Genomic DNA, 9,732 nt, shown 5'->3' on the forward strand with positions numbered 1-9,732 from the left:
AGTCATTTATACTGATCATAACCCACTGAAATTCCTTAGTAAGTTTAAAGATAAAAATCAGAGGTTGACAAGATGGAGTCTACTTCTTCAGGAGTATTCATTAGACATACAACATGGCAAGATGAAAGAAAATGTTATTGCAGATTGCTTATCTAGACTTTAGACAGATTGTTTTAGAGTAATAAGAAATTTCCTTTGTAAATTTCTTTTTCTTTGTGGGGAGGTGTTACATAGCCTATGATTTCATCATCCTTTGTATAATTCTAATGTACAGTATGCTGCATGTTTGATCACGATTCGCCTCGTGGCTTCCATAGTGACCAGGCTTGCGTGTTCTACCTCACTCCCCCCTTCTCCCCCTTATGGTAGAGTAAGTCGTTCTTTCTGTTGTTCAGAGCAGGATCGTCAACTCTTTGTCCCCTATGGCTTCATTTGCGCGTCCTTCTTACAAGTTGTATCAAGCTCTGCCGGCCCCTCTATAATGAGCTCAGTCTCCGCATTAATTGCCACTTAGATCTACTCCTCATTTTGTTCACATCTCTGTCCTCCCCTGTATAGTGTATTATTATTATTGTGAGTGCTAAGGAAGTCTCCAGCCATCTCTCTGCTGTATAATTTGAGTATAAGTGTTGTTACCATTTTTCTTGTACTGTATGGCCTAAGGCGTTAATTCGTAGGCCTGGTAAGGTTTTTTGTAATTCATGTAAAGTTCATATTGTCAGCCAGAGTTAATAATATTTTGTTCGTTGAATCGTTGAAAGATTCCCTGCACATACAGTGCAGGCCGGGCCACACACTAGCCCGGTCAGTGGTGTATGGGCTGATTAAATAACAGTAAGTTGGGAGGACAGGACCTGGGGAATGCCCAGCACACACGCCCTGTCTCCTGGCTGAGTTGCGGTGTGTGTGTGAATATTTTGTATCGTAATAATATTATATCTTACTTTAACTGAGCATTATTCGGTTCTCTCATTTATCAGGGCTGACTTAGATAAATTTGTTCTTGCTAAATTCGTGTTAATAGAGGCTATTGCAGTTGACCATATATGTAACCTGTTTTGCCATTACATTATCCTTATGAGTCCTGATTGTTTAGTTGTTTGTTTGAGCATTAAACTTTAACTTGTAATTTTACCTAAGTCTTGTTTTGAACCTGGAACTTTGCGGGACAGTAGTGATTTTAGTATTCTCACTTGAAGTGTTCATTATCTCTGTTCCGTAACAGGGACTACATACCGGAAATGGACAACTGGGCAGTGGGCAGAGAGAGAACACGGCTATAGGCTGAGTGACAGTATATCTTCAACACAGGCTGAATTATAAGCAATTCTGTATGGCCTGAATGCGATAAGAAAGGGTAAAGGTGATATGTGCTTCTTTGTGGACAGCAAGGGAGCACTAGAATCTCTTAACAGTAAAACACCAGTGATGGAAAGTATAGTCATACAATGCAGGAACATCATACACGAACTTAAAATGGCAGGGAGAAAAGTAATGTTCACGTGGATTCCATCTTACGTAGGTATAGAAGGAAATGAAAGAACCGATACAATAGCCAAAAGTGCGACCACACAGATAGCCATAAACTGTGAGCTTACCATGAGACAAATGAGGACTTATATAAGAAACTTTCAGGAAGAAAAAGGAGAAAACGTGATCAGAAAATATCACACTAAACCTAGTGGTACTATGGACCACTACATTGCTGTAGCAAGAAGTACCACTTTTACCTATGGGAAAAACACTAGCAAATGGAAGGACTCTGCATGCACTAGGTTGCGACTAGGCTACAAATATAATTGGGAGCTAGGAAATAATAACCAAAACTACGACAATAGGTGCAGGTTGTGTGACAGCCCAAGATCTCACACGCTGGAACACTATACTGTATAGTATATTGTAAAATGCTAGATAAGTACAGGAACAGCAAAATAAACGAGGTGACAAAACAGATTACATGGATGTTTAATAATGACAAAATATACAGCATCCTGAAAGACTGTAAGCAACTAAAATACATTGTATAAGTGTGTATCATATGGTTGTGATATAACAAGACATCATAAATACTCTTTGCATGTGGCCAAAGAACGTGTATGGAGGTGTAGTAAGCTTGTGTAATATAAATGTGTGCCAGCGTACATGTTTGTATTTACAGGTGCACATGTGTGCCGGCATCCATGACGGCAAACAAAAGCATTTTGCTGTCTATATAATTATATAGGCCTACTGATTACATCACCAAATTGTAATGCATGTGGTAAAACTAGTCTTTGCCTACGGGCAGGATCGTATAAGTCAGTGTAACAATTACTAGTGCAAACGGAAAATGTACAAATAATAGAGTTAAATAGTATGTGTTGAACTAATTATAATCTAATAAGTTAGACGGTGTGGAGAGAGCGTATGCACCCTCATCCCTTTGAGATAATGTAAATATCACTGTAATTTTATTTTATCTCAATAAAAATATCAATCAATCTCTCTCTCTCTCTCTCTCTCTCTCTCTCTCTCTCTCTCATGTAATTGAGTAGTTATATTGCGGTGTCATACGTTATTCCGAGCAGTTGAGCACAATAATTCAATAACCCATAATACAAGTAGCATTTACCCACCATCAGCTCCGTAGTAGGGGGTAGGAGGTAGAACGTTTACAGTGAATATGTTTTCCTTAAGCCTTTCGGCCCAAGGACGTCTTGTGTATTATCGGTATGTTATTGTTATCTCCGGACGATTTAATTCACCTCCGGAGAAATTTTACACTTGGGTGGTTTGAAAACCTTTACTAAACCATTACTGGGATTCTGGTACTTCCCTGAGCTGGGCAGAATGGTTTGGTGGCAGCAAGAATGAAGCAAAAATATGACATACTCAGATTAAAGAGGTTAATTGCTACCGTCAGTATGATGACGTCTCATACAGTAGTGATATATTCTTGCTACTGTTAGACACATATCGGGTATATTAATAGTGTGAAGGAAGCAAACGGTAGAAGCCTGGGGAAATTGTCCCATCGTAGTCAAGTCTGATAAAAAGAACCCAATATGATCGCATTACTTTTGAAAGATGAGGCGGTTGGTGAGGGGAGACAAAATAAGACTGTTCTGTACCTTTAGTGGTAAAAGTGTTAAGAAGGTACCCAAGTTAGTACTCATTTAATTAATGTCTTATCTATTTCCAGTTCATTCACGGGAATGGAATGCGATGGCGGTGGTACAGTTGGTAGCATATCCGGCAAGTGACCAAGAGATCCGGGGTTAGTTTCGGGTTACAGACGAAACAATTTGGAAGGGTCATATTCACCCCGGTCAACTGCAGTACCATCAACTGAATATAGGAACGTGGATATAAAAGGACGGTTGCGTGTCGTGTTGTGGGGGAATATGTGCATGCTTTCCTCGCCAGTCACACGTGTAGCCACTGTGTCCGTACTTGTCCCCATACACACAAAATACTGACTGCTGACGATGAGTTAAGGCCGGACAAGGGTATTCTCTAAAATTAACTTCTACCCCACCTAATTCTATCTCTTCTCTGTCATTCCTATTGACTTGGTGATTAAAGTTCCACATTTTGGGTGGAACTTACACGGTAACACACATTCACTAATACCTACTTACATACAGTATACCGTTATTCATTATCAACCCACATGTACTCATCGCTTGACAAACTTATTCCATTAATCTTCATTATTACGACCCTCAGTACCAGTAGGCAAGTATGGTGAAACGAGACATCTTAAGCTGGACACGGCTGCAGGTTGCATCTGTGTAACCCTTTGACACATTCTCTCTCTCTCTCTCTCTCTCTCTCTCTCTCTCTCGAGAGAGAGAGAGAGAGAGAGAGAGAGAGAGAGACAGACAGACAGACAGACAGATGGGGTTAAAAGAAAAAATGAGTCTCTCTCTCTCTGAGAGAGAGAGAGAGAGAGAGAGAGAGAGAGAGAGAGAGAGAGAGAGAGATGGGTACAAAAAATAAAAAAATAGTCACTTTCAAAAAAGGAAGAAAACAGAAATGGAGATACGGGAGAAATCATCCAAAATAAGAAAATATGCCTAAAAACGGATCTCTCTCTCTCTCTCTCTCTCTCTCTCTCTCTCTCTCTCTCTCTCTCTCTCTCTCTCTCTCTCTCTCTCTCTCTCTCTCTCTCTCTCTCTTCGGTTTTTAGGTCTTTTCTATATTTTGGATTTCTCCCGTATCTCCATTTGTGTTTTCTTCCTATTTTGAAAGTGACTCATTTTTTATCTTTCCTGTCCCCATCCCTCCTCCCTCTCTGAAACAAGTATACAAAAATAGCCGCAAAAGTCCCTATCCTAACCAAACAACCACCCACAAAGCCACACTACCGCTATAAAAACCCCACAGTCCTATACCAACACTAGGACAACAGTAGCCAAACAGTTGCAGTCGTAGCTCTGCCCCTAGAACCATACCGTAACTCCTCCACTGTCAGAGCGCCTTCTTGAGCCGAGTAAAATCGCCTTTTGGCTGCAAGAAAGGATGGTAAAGTGGTCGTCTTTGTGAAATGTGTTTATCCCTTCACCACAATGACATCTCATTATGGCTTATTCTCGCAACTTCACTGCGAGTCTATTCAGCTTAAGAAAAACCGTCGTGTTGAAAGGATCAGTTAAAGCATTATCAAATCTCTCCAGTCGGAAAAATTAAAGACCAGGATAAGTTAACACTGGTATTGCAAGAGTACGTGAAGAAGCCGCCGTCGTATAAAGGATTAACCTTACCTACTTATTTAATAATAATAATAATAATAATAATAATAATAATAATAATAACTTATCATTATTAGCCTATTATTGTTGCTGTTATTGTATGGTGACAGGTAAGAATATATCTTATTCATAATATCAATACTCCCAGATGAAAGAAGTGCAAATGGAGATTAGCACAGCCAGGGCGAGGGTATGGGGAATGTTAAAAAAGTAATCTCACGGAGCTCTCCCTTGCCCTATTCCTTATAACAGCATAACGACCAGGTAGATGATAAAAGAACGAGGCTGGTCTCCGTTAAATCTACCTTTTGGTTGTGTTACACGGGTTATTGTTAAAGTCCAGATCCTGTACCGAGTCAGATACGTAATAAAACAAAAGAAAAGAAAAGAAAAGAAAAGAAAAGAAACCGTCTTCTTTGCCTGATTCCCTGTAATACCATTAGAGTCATCGGCGAGTCTCATATTTAAGCGACCCTGGTATTGTGTTACAATTGTATTATTAACCTCTTTAATACGATAACCTACTTTTTATTTTTAATTCATCAATGTCATCGCTAGAATTTGGAATTTTTTGCATCGTAGAGGAATATAATAGTGCTTTTTTAATCTAGCTATGGTAAATGAAATAAACAGTGCAGCACGATTGAAATAGAAATGATTAAAGATTGCCAACACTCCCAAGGGAATGCAGGGTGGTCTTCATACAGATACAGTACTATTATATACGGTACTTTTGCAAGTTACCATGATGATAAATGAACATACAATAACACAGGATTCCCAAATTTTTGCTTGTCTGCTTTGACCTCTGACTCCATAAATCTATTTCATTCATTCATTGCCAGACGCCATGTATCCCAGACAGGGTGGCCAAGGGCTTAGAGTTAATTGTTTTACGGGGAGGGGCACTAATCCTCCACCAACCCCACTTGACACGTAGGGATGCCAACAGCATCTGGTGTTCCCAGGCGGTCACCCATCCAAGTACTAACCAGACCCAACGTTGCTTAACTTCGCTGATCGGACGGGAAGCGGTGTACTCAACGTGGTATGGCCGTTGGCTATTTAAAAGACACATATATATATATATATATATCTATATATATATATATATATATATATATATATATATATATGCAGCCTCTGTGGTACAGCGGTAGAGTGTGCGTTTCGCACGCTGGTGAGCGCGGGTTCGGCTCCTGCCAGAGTTGTAAAAACTTTGGGAAGCGTTCACAAAGCCACTTGCTACTTTGGCGGACACAAGGGGTGCTGTGGTTGAACCAGTGTCGCATACTGGTATGCTTGCACCCAATCGGCTTAAGGCGGGCCGATTACATTTGGTTCACAGACTACACACATATACAAAGCCACTACAACACTACAGTCACACTCACAAACACATCTCACCCTACATACAGTCTCTACCAGACAGCCTAAGCCACTGAGTAGAGAGACATTGGCTGTATCGTCCCTGTTTCGGTAGGGATAGGCCGGTCCTGCAGTGGACCTCAAAGGCTGATGATGACGATGATATATATATATATATATATATATATATATATATATATATATCCATCATCCAATCCTATGTTGTACCCTGAGGAGCGTAGGAGCCCGGGGCTAGGCAAGTTGGTCCTGATATTTAAGATGAGTGACCAGCCTCACTCAACCCTGAGTGACATTACGTGAGCAAGAAACCTTAACTACCCCTTGGATATAAATCTTCACCGGCTCAATCTGACTGGAGTGCCGTAATTCCCCGCTAAACTACCAGGCTAAATGGTTTCCTGGTGTACAGGAAAAGATTTGGCATGTCACTCAGTGTAGAGTTAACCGCAGGCAGAAGTAAGAGGAAAGAATGAAGGAAAAAAAGACAGAAGAGGTCGTGTAAAGTCACCCGTAGGCAGAAGGACGAGGGAAGAATGAAGGAAAGACAGAAGAGAATGGAAAGAAAGAAGAATGCAGGAGAGGAAAGTGCAGACACCCGAGAACAGCACTACATCGAGTGGGTGGATTGCGAGCACCCCCACCTACCACGATACATACCGTATACATATATACGGCACGGCGCCATTTGCCCAAGAGAACAGTTGTACGGTACCAGGTTTGAAGCAAATTGAGGAAATAAAGGAATAACATCAAACCGAATTGTTTTAAAGAAAGAAAAAAAATTGGAGTAAATACAAGAGGTTCCACACCACAGAGTGGGGACCTAATTATGTAGGCTGACTAATGGTGTCCTGTGCCCGGAGTCGTGTATATAAAAAGGTTTTAACTCACCGATGGTTCCTTTTTCCTAACGGGAATACGATCAGATGGAGAATGTGTAAGAAAATGAGTCTAGTTTTCCAGGGGTTATCTACCTGCGGTATCGGGCACTGTGGACTGGGTCTCCTTCTCCAGAGTATGTTGCTGATAATATCTCACACAGCAGCGGCACCGCTGCTCCTTAACCTACATCATTACCACTACCACCACCTGATGCCGCACATCCCTCACTTTCCCTCCACACCATAGATCCTCACACACCATAGCCACGACACCACCTTCCATTCCCACATTACTTGGTACAATACACACACTAGCACCTTCAGTCCCCTCCCATACCACCTCCCATACACCACCTCCCTCCCATTCCTCACCACACACCGCCTTCCTCGTCCCCCCTCGAACACCACCTCCCTCCCCACCCACAGCGCACAGCCTGCCTATGTTTGACATCCTATGACATCCTTGAACTGCATCTTATTCTTTCTCTCTCTCTCTCTCTCTCTCTCTCACACACACACACACACACACACACACACACACACACACACACACACACACACACACACACACACACACACTCACACACACCAGGAGAAATTTCTTACATTACCACGTGTACATGTTGTTCCACCTGACTACATCATGCATTCGCCACGGCCACTCCACATTTTTTTTTTTTTAACGCTTTCTATGTGGTTGGTGTTTGTGTGTTTGTCGAGAAAGTTGGTGAAAATGTAGCAGAAGATGTTCGTACAGTGGGACTGACTGTGTAGAAGGGTTGTAAGGGCTACTGGAAATGATTTGAAGAAGTTTTTGGCTGAAGGAAAAGTTGACTCAGGCAAGAGACGTCAGGCAGTAGGTAGAAATAGAGTAGATAGCGAAGAACAGATGCTGTCATTAACCTAATCCAGGGATGGACAGTTCCTTTAGCGACACATTACTTCGCAGTTTAAATCTCTAAGGCGTTACAGTTTTTGCAGTGTACTCTAAACCCTAAGCGGGAACGATAACAGGCTTACAGCTATCCCCATTTTGTCCTCTTGGAGGTTTGGAAGCCTGAGGCCAGGATGGTCTATATCACGGAATGGCAATAAGTAATCGGCTAACGACCTTGTTGGTTATTAGGTTAGCTACATAATTGAAAAAACTTTCATTCTCTTTGGGATTCGATCCAGTGCAAAGCACATTAATGGAACATTGAAGTCACCAGCCACGTGATAATAATAATAATATCATTGTTATTGATTTTAATAAAGCTCAGGCTTAGCTTTAAGGCGTAGGTCTGAGGTGAAGGAAAGTGGCTATTTTCTTGTTAAGTCCTAACCGTTTCGTGTAGGTGCTTACGGTATTAGCCTACACACGATGTAATACACATAGCCTAAAGCAGTAAAAAGAAAAAAAAGGAGAGAGAGAGAGAGAGAGAGAGAGAGAGAGAGAGAGAGAGAGAGAGAGAGAGAGAGAGAGAGAGAGAGATTGACGACTAAACTACCGGTACAAGTAATATACTTGGCTGTCGGCAGACGATTTTATTTGCCAATGGGGGTGCTGATGAGAAGCCCACACTTGGTGGTACTGAGTACCCTAAGTAAAGCGAAGCAGTGAGCCTTGCAGTGGTGAAGGACCTTTGGCCAACCTTGACGAGGCGCTCTGTACCACAGGGGGGCGCCGTTCCACTGCACCACGTACAGTATGTACTATCACGATCCAAAGTTTCTTTACCCCCCTGAGTGGAAGAAGGTCGAAGCCAAGGTTGTATCAAGACCAGATGATCGGACACTGCCAGTATACAAGACTAAAAATGGTTCATGATACCGTGATTCATAAATAGGCTCGTGTGTTTCATCCGGGTGATTCTTATTCTCCTAAGCTTCAGGTGAGTGAACCCCTCCATCATGAACTGGCCTGTGTTCGGTGGCCCGTCATTTCTTCAACCTTGGCTTCAACCTTCCTCCACTCAGGGGGGTAAAGAAGCTTTGGATCGTGATAGTACTGTACAGTGCTGTACTATATCTGCAGGACAGTCCCACAGAAGCAGTTGCTGAAGGGTTGTTGACGGGTCTTTTCGGCCAGCCAGACCAGGGTTGAGACAACAACAACAACAACTTGCCACTGGGAACTTTTCAAAGGCTAGAAGGTTAACTAGATAGGTCCTGTCCAGTGATTAATATCCAAGCTCCTGATTAATGTCCAGGCTCCCAAGCTGTATATTCAGTGTAAACGTATATACAGGCTACTGCGCATGTTGTGAGGAGGCGTGTTTGAGAAAAGAATGAGTAGAGTAAGGGTTATACTTTGCTATTTTTTGCTACTCTTATCAGAAAACAATTATTTTCATTCGCTCATAAAGTGAAAGTGAGAGAGGAGGTGTGTGGGTGGCATGGGGAGGGAGGAGGTGACGGACAAAACGGGTCACGGCTGTGAACTGCCCTTGGTCAATAAAATATCCAATTAAGTTACTCAAAACTGACAATGTGGTTGTGTTTGAGTAGCCATCGAGCTGGAAGCTGTTACAATTAGTTTATTAAAGCTAGACATCAGTTGGAGTCAGTACTGATGTATGTCGTTATTAAGGAATGTTTCGACAGCATTATTAAGCCTGTACATATATGTGACACCGGTAAACGATTTTATTCAGTTTAGGAGAGACCTCTCGTTCTGTAGGGGTAGTCTATAACCAGTTCCCGTTAACTTAATTCATCCAGTACGATTATCAATATTCTTGTTATCG

General features: G+C 41.9%; 1 non-coding gene across 1 annotated transcript; it reads right to left on the reverse strand.

The window, feature by feature from the left end:
* Positions 1 to 5,676: 5,676 nt before the first annotated feature.
* On the reverse strand, positions 5,677 to 5,795 carry LOC145395115 (5S ribosomal RNA). The gene has a single exon (XR_013896545.1). It is a non-coding gene; the product is annotated as a 5S ribosomal RNA (ribosomal RNA).
* Positions 5,796 to 9,732: the final 3,937 nt, after the last annotated feature.

Source organism: Coenobita brevimanus, chromosome 29 (assembly GCF_032717465.1).
Source record: "Coenobita brevimanus isolate Jiangsu-jjx chromosome 29, ASM3271746v2, whole genome shotgun sequence".
NCBI classification, from domain to species: domain Eukaryota; kingdom Metazoa; phylum Arthropoda; class Malacostraca; order Decapoda; family Coenobitidae; genus Coenobita; species Coenobita brevimanus.